A 9,836-nucleotide genomic window follows, 5' to 3' on the forward strand; every position below is an offset into this window, starting at 1 on the left:
ATGTTCAATAACGAATGCTGATGAGGGTGTGGAAAAAAGGGAAACCTCAGACACTGTTGATGAGAATGTAAATTATTACAGTCACTACGAAGAACAGTTTGGAGGTTCCTCAAAATACTCAAAATAGAGCTGCCATGTGACCCAGCAATCTCACTGCTTGGTGTACACTCAAAAGGAAGGAAAACGGTGTATGGAAGAGATTATCTGTACTTCCGTTATTGTTCATTGCAGCACTGTTCACAGTGGTTGAGATTTGAAAGCAACCTAAGTGTCCATCAACAGACAAATGGATAAAGAAAATGTGGTACATGTACACAGCAGGATACTGTGCAGACATAAAAAGAATGAGATTTTGTCATTTACAACAGCATAGGTGGAACTGGAGGTCATTATGTTAAGTGAAATAAGGCAGACTTGGAAAGACAGGTTTCGCATGTTCTCACTGATTTGTGGGTGCTAAATATCAAAGCAATTGAACTCATGCAGATAGAGAGTAGAAGGATGATTATCAGAGGCTGGGAAGAGTAGTGGGGGGGGTGAAGGAGGGAAGTAAGGATGGTTAATGGATACAAAACATATACGTATAATTAGAATGAATAAGACAATATTTGATAGCTCAACAGAGCGACTATAGTCAACAATACTTTAATTGTACATTAAAAAATAACTTAGGTAGGCGCGAGGGAGCCCGAGTGGCCTGCATTACTGAGCCCGGCTCAGTGGCAGGAGCTGGGAGAGGGGGGAGGGACGGGGCCGCGGCTGGTGGCGGGGAGGTAGGAAGGGAGGGTGGGTGAGCAGGTCGCGGGAGTCGTGGGGCTCAGGGTTTCGGGGCGTGTGTGTCGGGGAGGGCAGGGGGAGGTGGCTGAAGGGACACGCCGCTCGGTGAGCGCGCCGGGGAAGAGAGGCTAGCAGAGAGTGGAGGAGGAGGAGGCGGCGGCGGCGGCGGCGGCGGCGGCGGGAGCGCTCCCCGGGAATGTGGCTCCTGCAGCCACCGCCAGGGCCGCTGCCATTGAGGTTGAGGAGGAGACTGAGGAGACCAACCTTGTTAGGAAGATGATCCCTACGATCCTGAAGATGTTTCTGCACAGAAATGAGGGAAACAGAAAGAACCAAATACAGTTCTGAAACTTGGGATCTGTATTTTGAGATGATTTTATTTTCAGAATGAGAAGCATATCTGGTTACCTTTATGAATGTAGAGACATGAGAGGAGAGTTATGATGGCAAAAAAACAAAGAGCCTCGTCCCCCATTCTATACTATCAGTGTAGTTGGACTCTCTGGGACTGAAAAAGACAAAGGTAACTGTGGAGTTGGAAAGTCTTGTTTGTGCAATAGATTTGTACGCTCAAAAGCAGATGAATATTATCCAGAGCATACTTCTGTGCTTAGCCCCGTTGACTTTGGAGGACGAGTAGTAAACAATGATCACTTTTCGTACTACTGGGGTGACATAACATAAAATGGTGAAGACGGAGTAGAATGCAAAATTCATGTCATTTAACAGAGTTCATTGATGACCAGGCTTTCTTGTCTCATCGGAGTACGAATTTGCAAACATATATAAAACGTGCAGCTGCATCTAAATTGCAGTCAGCAGGAAAACTAATGTACATTTGCACTGATCAACTAGGCTTAGAACAAGACTTTGAACAGAAGCAAATGCCTGAAGGGAAGCTCAATGTAGATGGATTTTTATTACGCATTGATGTAAGTCAGGGATGCAATAGGAAGTTTGATGATCAACTTAAATTTGTGAATAACCTTTTTGTCCAGTTATCAAAATCAAAAATACCTGTAATAATAGCAGCAACTAAATGTGATGAATGTGTGGATCATTATCTTAGAGAAGTTCAGGCATTTGCTTCAAACAAAAAGAAACTTCTTTCAGTGGAAATATCAGCAGGATTTAATGTCAACACTGAAACACGTTTCACTGCACTGATGCAAATGTTGGATAAAACTCGTAGCAAGCCTAAAATTATTCCCTATTTGGATGCTTATAAAACACAGAGACAACTTGTTGTCAGAGCAACAGATAAGTTTGAAAAACTTGTGCAGACTGTGAGAGATTATCATGCAACTTGGAAAACTGTTAGTAATAAATTAAAAAATCATCCTGATTATGAAGAATACATCAACTAAGAGGGAACAAGAAAGGCCAGAAATGCATTCTCAAAACATATAAAACAACTTAAACAGGAACATGTAAGAAAAAGGAGACAAGAGTAGGTAAATACTTTACCAAGAGCTTTTAACACTCTTTTGCCAAATCTGGAAGAGATTGAACATTTGAATTGGTCAGAAGCTTTGAAGTTAATGGAAAAGAGAGCATATTTCCAGTTATGTTTTGTGGTGCTAGAATAAACACCTTTGGATGAAACTGACCATACAGACAAAATTAACGATAGGCAGATTCCATTTGACCTCCTGAGCAGTTTAGAAGCTGAAAAAGTCTATCAGAACCATGTACAACATCTAATATCCAAGAAGAGGAAGGTAGAAATGAAGGAAAAATTCAAAAAGACTTTGGAAAAAATTCAATTCATTTCACCTGGACAGCCACGGGAGGAAGTTATGTGCTTTGTTATGGAGGATGAAGCCTTCAAATATATCACTGAGGCTGATAGCAATAAGGTAGGCATCAGTGAGAAATGGTTGAAAAAGCCAAAGAAGAGTTTCAATCATTGCTTTTTGAGTGTTCCAAACTTTTTTATGATTTAGATCTTAATGCAACACCTAGTTCAGATAAAAAGAGTGAAATTCATACGGTTCTGAGTGAAGAACCTGGATATAAAGCTTTACAGAAACTTGCGCCTGATAGGGACTCTCTTCTACTTAAGCATATAGGATTTGTTTATCATTCCACTAAAGAAATATGTCTTAGTGGTCGAAATTGTACAGACATTAAAGTGGAGCAGTTACTTGCTAGTAGTCTTTTACACTTGGATCATGGCCGCTTAAGATTATATCACGATAGTACCAATGTAGATAAAGTTAACCTTTTTATTTTAGGGAAGGTCGACCTTGCCCAAGAACTAGCAAATGAGATAAAGCACAGTCTACTGATGATGAGTATGCCTTAGATGGAAAATTTATGAACTTGATCTTCAGCCAGTTCGCCTTACTTTTTGAGTCAGTTATGGACTGCCACCTTTAAACCACATAGGTGCTTCTGTGTATTTAATTCCATTGAGTCATTGAGTTTTATTGGGTAATTTATTGGGAAAATAAGAACTGAAGCTTATCAGATCAGAAAAGATAAATAAATGGCTAATTTTCCATTTACATTAATTCTGGCTAATCAAGAGACATTCCATTAATAAGAATCTACCAATTCTCAGGCACCAACGGCAGCAGTTGGCAAACAAGTTACAATATCCTTTTGTAGATGTACCTGCTGGTACATATGCTCATAAATTTAATGAAACCCAAATAAAGCAAGCTGTAAGAGGAGTACTGGAGTCAGTTAAACACAATTTGGATGTGGTGAGCTCAGTTCCTGCCAATAAGGACATATCAGAAGCTGACTTGAGAATTGTCATGTGTGCCATGTATGATCCATTTAGTGTGGATCTTATTCTTTCACCCTTCCTTGATTCTCATTCTTGCAGTGCTGCTCAAGCTGGACAGAATAATTCCCTAATGCTTGATAAAATCATTGATTAAAAAAGGAGGTGAATACAGATCACAATATTATCATACCACTCTTCAATTGGAGTAAGAAAAGATGAACTAGTTCAAGGATATATATTAGTTTACTCTGCAAAACGGAAAACAGCAATGGGAATGTTTTGAGAATTTCTATCAGAAGTTCAAGACACCATTCCTATACAGCTGGTGGCAGTTACTGACAGCCAAGCAGATTTTTTTTGAAAATGAGGCTATCAAAGAGTTAACGACTGAAGGGGAACACATTGCAACTGAGATCACTGCTAAATTTACAGCATTGTATTCTTTATCTCAGTATCATCGGCAAACTGAGATCTTTATTCTGTTTTTTAGTGATGTTCTAGAGAAGAAACATATGATAGAAAATTCTTATTTGTCTGATAACGCAAGGGAATCAACCTACCAAAGTGAAGATGTTTTTCTACCATCTCCCAGAGACTGTTTTCCCTATAACAACTACCCTGATTCAGATGATAACACAGAAGCACCACCTCCTTATAGTCCAACTGGGGATGACTTACAGTTGCTTCCAACACCTACTGACTGTTCCAGATAAATATTAGATTTGGAAGGAAATGAACGTCCTATTCATAGTACCCCAAACTGTCATGACCATGAACGCAACCACAAAGTGCCTCCACCTATTAAATCTACTTCAGTTGTACCTAAGACAAATGTGAAAAAAAAAAAAAAAAATGGATCCAAACCTTTTAAAAACAAGCAAAGCTGGTATTGGTAAAAATCCAAGAAAGCAGACTTCCCGAGTGCCTTTGGCACATCCTGAAGATGTGGATCCTTCAGATAACTATGCGGAACCCATTGATAAAATTTTCAAACAGAAGGGCTATTCTGATGAGATTTATGTTGTCCCAGATGATAGTCAAAATTGCATTAAAATTCAAAACTCATTTGTAAATAACACCCAAGGACATGAAGAAAATGGATTTTCTGATAGAACCTCAAAAAATCATGGGGAACAGAGGCCTTCAAAATACAAATATAAATCTAAAACTTTGTTTAGTAAAGCCAAGTCATGTTATAGAAGAACACATTCAGATGCAAGTGATGATGAGGTTTTCACCACTTCTAAAACAAAAAGAAAAGGAAGACATCATGAAAGTGAAGAAGATCCACTTCTTTCTCCTGTTGAAAGTTGGAAAGGTGGTATTGATAATTCTGAAATCAATTCTGACCAAGTGTTAGATGACAAAAAGATGAAGAAGAAAACACACAAAGTGAAAGAAGATAAAAAGCAGAAAAAGAAAACTAAGAACTTCAATCCACCAACACGTAGAAATCGGGCAAGTAATTACTTTGGGATGCCCCTCCAGGATCTGGTTACAGCTGAGAAACCCATACCAGTATTTGTTGAGAAATGTGCGCAATTTATTGAAGATACAGGGTTATGTACCGAAGGACTCTACCGTGTTAGCGGGAACAAAACTGACCAAAACAATATTCAAAAGCAGTTTGATCAAGATCATAATATCAATCTAGTGTCAATGGAAATAAAAGTAAATGCTAAAGCTGGAGCCCTTACAGCTTTCTTTGCAGATCTGCCAGATCCTTTAATACCATATTCTCTTCATCCAGAGCTATTGGAAGCAGCAAAAATCCTGGATAAAACAGTACGTCTTCACGCCTTACAGAAATTGTTAAGAAATTTCATCCTGTAAACTATGATGAATTCAGATACATGATAACACATCTAAACAGGGTTAGTCAGCAAAATAAAATGAACCTAATGACAGCAGACAACTTATCCATATGTTTTTCGTCAACCTTGATGAGACCTGATGTTGAAAATCGAGAATTTCTGTCTACTACTAAGATTCATCAACCTGTTGTTGAAACATTCATTCAACAGTGTCAGTTTTTCTTTTACAATGGAGAAATTATAGAAACAACAAACACTGTGGCTCCTCCACCACCTTCAAACCCAGGATAGTTGGTGGAACCAACGGTACCACTTCAGTTGCTGCCACCATTGCAACCTCAGCTGATACAACCATAATTACAAACAGAACTTCTTGGTATTACATGAGTAGGAAGTGATTGCAAACAGGCTGGATTTGGACAAAAAGCAAATCTCGACATGCATGTTTCAGGGTTCAGTAGTGTATTTCATGTTTCATACAGATAATTCACATTCAAAATGACATTTTCTCTTTGAACTAGATGGTATTCCTTATTCACTTACATTATAAATCTAAGACCGTGTGATAAGCATAACTGGAGAGGTTTATTTTGTTTTTATAAACAAAAATAGCTATAAAATACAAAGCTGCTGCTGCATGCAACCTTACTGCAATCAGTATATCATTCCTGTGGCAATTTCTGTCACATTATATTGTGAATAAAATTTTTCTATAGAAATTAAATGATTTAAAAACTCACCTATGATATGATATGATATGATACAAAACATTTAATGCTTTTCAGTCTGCTTTTTGACTGATTTTGTTATTTGATGTGCTAATTTGGACAACTTAATTTACATTCTGGCAGTCAGTGAAGATAACGAAAAGCATAGTTAAGTATTTTATAATTTCAGGCTACTGAGGCCATGTTTGGGATGTTGTTTGAAAGAAAGAAAACAATACACTTGACATATTTCACATGTCTGTACCTTCATTTTTACTTCCAAGTAAACCTGTGGATGATTCGATGAGGGATAAATGAACCTGTTTCTTTTACACACATACCAAGGACATGCTTGTGACTAAAGTGAGTTGATAATATTGTGCAAAGGATAGTTGTCACCAACTCATTTCTTTATGGTCCATAATGAAATAAACATTTTGTATACTGTTAATTCTGTAAACAGATGCATGTTCAAAAGATCTATGATGGTCTTGTAATCTTAATATATTTTAGATATTTTAATTTTTTCCCTCTTGGGGAATCCATTTAGTACAGTGTAGAAAATACTTCATGACATTTGCATTAGTGTTATATAACTTTTCTTACATAAACATGAAATTTGTTGCAGAAAATTCTTTAAACCAAACATTTAAATCTAGGACTTCAATTTAATTTCTTCCTTGTATCTATTTTTATGTGGCCCTTAAAAACATATCCAAAAAACCAATAAAAATACTTTGGGTATTGACAAACTCTTTGGAGTGTTTATATTACAAATTTGTATTCATGTTCTTTTCTGTGATGTGTTGTCCTAAAATCCAAGATGGTTTTTGCACCATTTTTAAGCCAATTTTTTTCCTTTGATGTTGGTACCAGAATTACTATAAATGACTGCTGCTTTTGGGGGTAAACATTTTGTTAGTGAAAATAAAACCAGAACACTAAATTATGGATAAAATTTTCAGAATAGGTGGCACAGATAAATTTCACTAGGTTATATTTCGTGTAGTAAAGAAAAAAATTCTTTGGTCAATGTTATCTTAATTCAGACTACAATTTTAAGATTATCTTATATGTATTACAGTAAATAGATGATTTTCAGAAAAAAATAACTCAAAGAGTATAATTGGATTGTTTGCAATTCCAAGGATAAATGCTTGAGGGGATGGATACCCCATTTTCCAAGATGTAATTACAGCTTACTATATGCCTGTCAAAGTATCTCAAGTACCCCATAAATATATACACCTACTATGTACCTACAAAACAATTTTTTTTTTAATTTTTAAAATCTTAAAAAATAAAGCAGACTGGTAAATCTAAACAAGTATTAGTATTATGAAACCTTAGTGATAATTGTTTTCAAGGAAGGTAGAAATAGGTATAAAGTAACTTTAGACTGTACACCAAGTATGTATGTTATGTTTAAGAGTAGCTTAACATAACATGTAAGAGTAGCTCCTAACAGTAGGGGTAGAATATATAAGCTCCCTTCTTGTGATAGTTTGCTAAGAATGATGGTTTCCAGCTGCATCCATGTCCCTATGTTCTCACTCATAGGTGGGAACTGAACAATGAGTTCACTTGGACTCGGGAAGGGGAACATCACACACTGGGGCCTATCATGGGGAGGGGGGAGGGATTGCACTGGGGAGTTATACCTGATATAAATGATGAATTGATGGGTGCTGACGAGTTGATGGGTGCAGCACACCAACATGGCACAGGTATACATATGTAACAAACCTGCACGTTATGCACATGTACCCTAGAACTTAAAGTATAATAAAATAAAATAAAAGAAAAGAAAAGAATATATAAGCTCCCAACTAGTACGATGAAATGAGTTTGAATCCATTAAGTCAAAGTAAGAAACAAGAGAAGAAAGAAGAAGCAGGGCAATTAGAAACTGTAAAATAAAATGACAGAAGAAATGCAAATATACCATTAATCACAATATATGTAAATGAGATAAACACACTAAAACAGAGTTTGTAGGATTAGATTTTAATAAAGTCTAACTAAATGATACTTGAAAGAAACACTTGAAATTGCTACACAGAAAGGTTGAAAGTAAAAGAATGGAGAAAAAATAAACTCGTTAAATACTAATGAAAAGAAGTCTGTTTCAGAGTTAAGAATGTCAGACAGATTAAATTTTAGGCAAAAGGATTATAAGAATATATCATAAAACATTAAATTAACCAATAACACACAACAGTTTTAACCTTGTATAAAACTAATACACAGTCTCAAAAATAAAAAGAAAAAATGTACAGAATCAAAAAGGTAGACTGAGAAATATAACAGCACATGATTAAAGAGAAAAAAATTTTGAACAAATAGTTACAGGTTGCTTCTTATGTGCCAGACACTCTTTGAGTTTCAGGGGATGCTACAAAGGGAAAAATTAATTCTTATAAAAATGCTTGCCCTCATGGAGCTTATACTCTAGTAACATGTATATGGTATTCCACAGGGGTGAGTACTATGGAAAAATAGAAGACAAAGGAGGAACATAGGGAGAGGATTGGCCTTGCTGAAGAGTGTTTAGGAAAAGCCTCTCTGGAAATGGAGTTTTTGAGCAAGATTTAAGGGAGTTGAAGAAGCAAGGACAGACATCTGGATTTCTAAGGGAAGAGTATTTCAGCAGAAATAACAACTTCTAAGACCTTAAAGGGGGCATGTCCAAGAAACAGTAAATGGGCCAGTATTTTTAGAATGTGTTGATTTAGAGGCTGACCTAGTGGCAGGAAAGTAAGACCAAAAGGTAAAGACTGGAGAGAAAGAAAGACACGCAGTGCCTGTAGGCTATTGTGTGAACCTGTGAGGAGGAGAGGCTGTGGAATGGGAAAGGAAGGGAAGAGTCAAATCTCAACAAGCATCACATTCACGTATTTCATGAAGAGTGGAATTAAGTTAGATATCAGTGAAGAATAACTTAAAATTTACACAGTTGGACATTTACAAATGCATTTCTCAGCAACTTGTGGATCAAATATTACACATAATAAATATTTTAAGATACCTAGATGTGAACAAAACATAAATACAGCATATCAAAATGCATGGGCTATAGTCAAAGTATTATGAGGGCAATTTATATTTATAAATGCTTATTTATAAAAGCCCAAAAACCGGCTTAACAAGTTAGAAAATGAGGCCAGCTGCGGTGGCTCATGCCTGTAATCCCAGCACTTTGGGAGGCGGAGGTGGGCGGAGGTCAGGAGTTTGAGACCAGCCTGACCAACACAGAGAAGCCCCATTTCTATTAAAAATACAAAAGTAGCCGGGTGTGGTGGCACATTACAGGCATTACATGCCTGTAATCCCAGCTACTTGGGAGGCTGGGGCAGGAGAATCGCTTGAACCCGGGAGGTGGAGGTTGCAATGAGCCGAGATTGCGCCTCTGCACTCTAGCTTGGGCAACAAGAGCAAAACTCTGTCTCAAAAAAGAAAGAAAGAAAGAGAAAGAAAGAAAGAAAGAAAGAAAGAAAGAAAGAAAGAAAGAAAGAAAGAAAGAAAGAAAGAAAGAAAGAGAGCGAGAGAAAGAAAGAAAGAAAAAGAAAGAGAAAGAAAGAAAGAAAGAGAAAGAAAGAAAGAAAGAAAGAAAAGAAAGAAAGAAAGAAAAAGAAAGAAAAGAAAATGAGCAGCAGAGTGTTCTTAAAGAAAACTGAGGGAAGACAATATATGGAATCAGAATCTAAAAAGATCAAATACGTAGAAGCAGAGAGCAGAATGGTTGTTATGAGGGGCTGAAGGGTTGGGAGAAATGAGGACAAGAAGGTTAAAGGGTACACA

General features: G+C 36.9%; 1 pseudogene; it reads left to right on the forward strand.

Annotated features, from left to right (window-relative positions):
* The first annotated feature begins 1,233 nt into the window (after positions 1–1,233).
* On the forward strand, positions 1,234–5,715 carry LOC111555735 (annotated as a pseudogene).
* Positions 5,716–9,836: the final 4,121 nt, after the last annotated feature.

The sequence above is a fragment of the Piliocolobus tephrosceles genome, chromosome 8 (genome assembly GCF_002776525.5).
Source record: "Piliocolobus tephrosceles isolate RC106 chromosome 8, ASM277652v3, whole genome shotgun sequence".
Taxonomy (NCBI): domain Eukaryota; kingdom Metazoa; phylum Chordata; class Mammalia; order Primates; family Cercopithecidae; genus Piliocolobus; species Piliocolobus tephrosceles.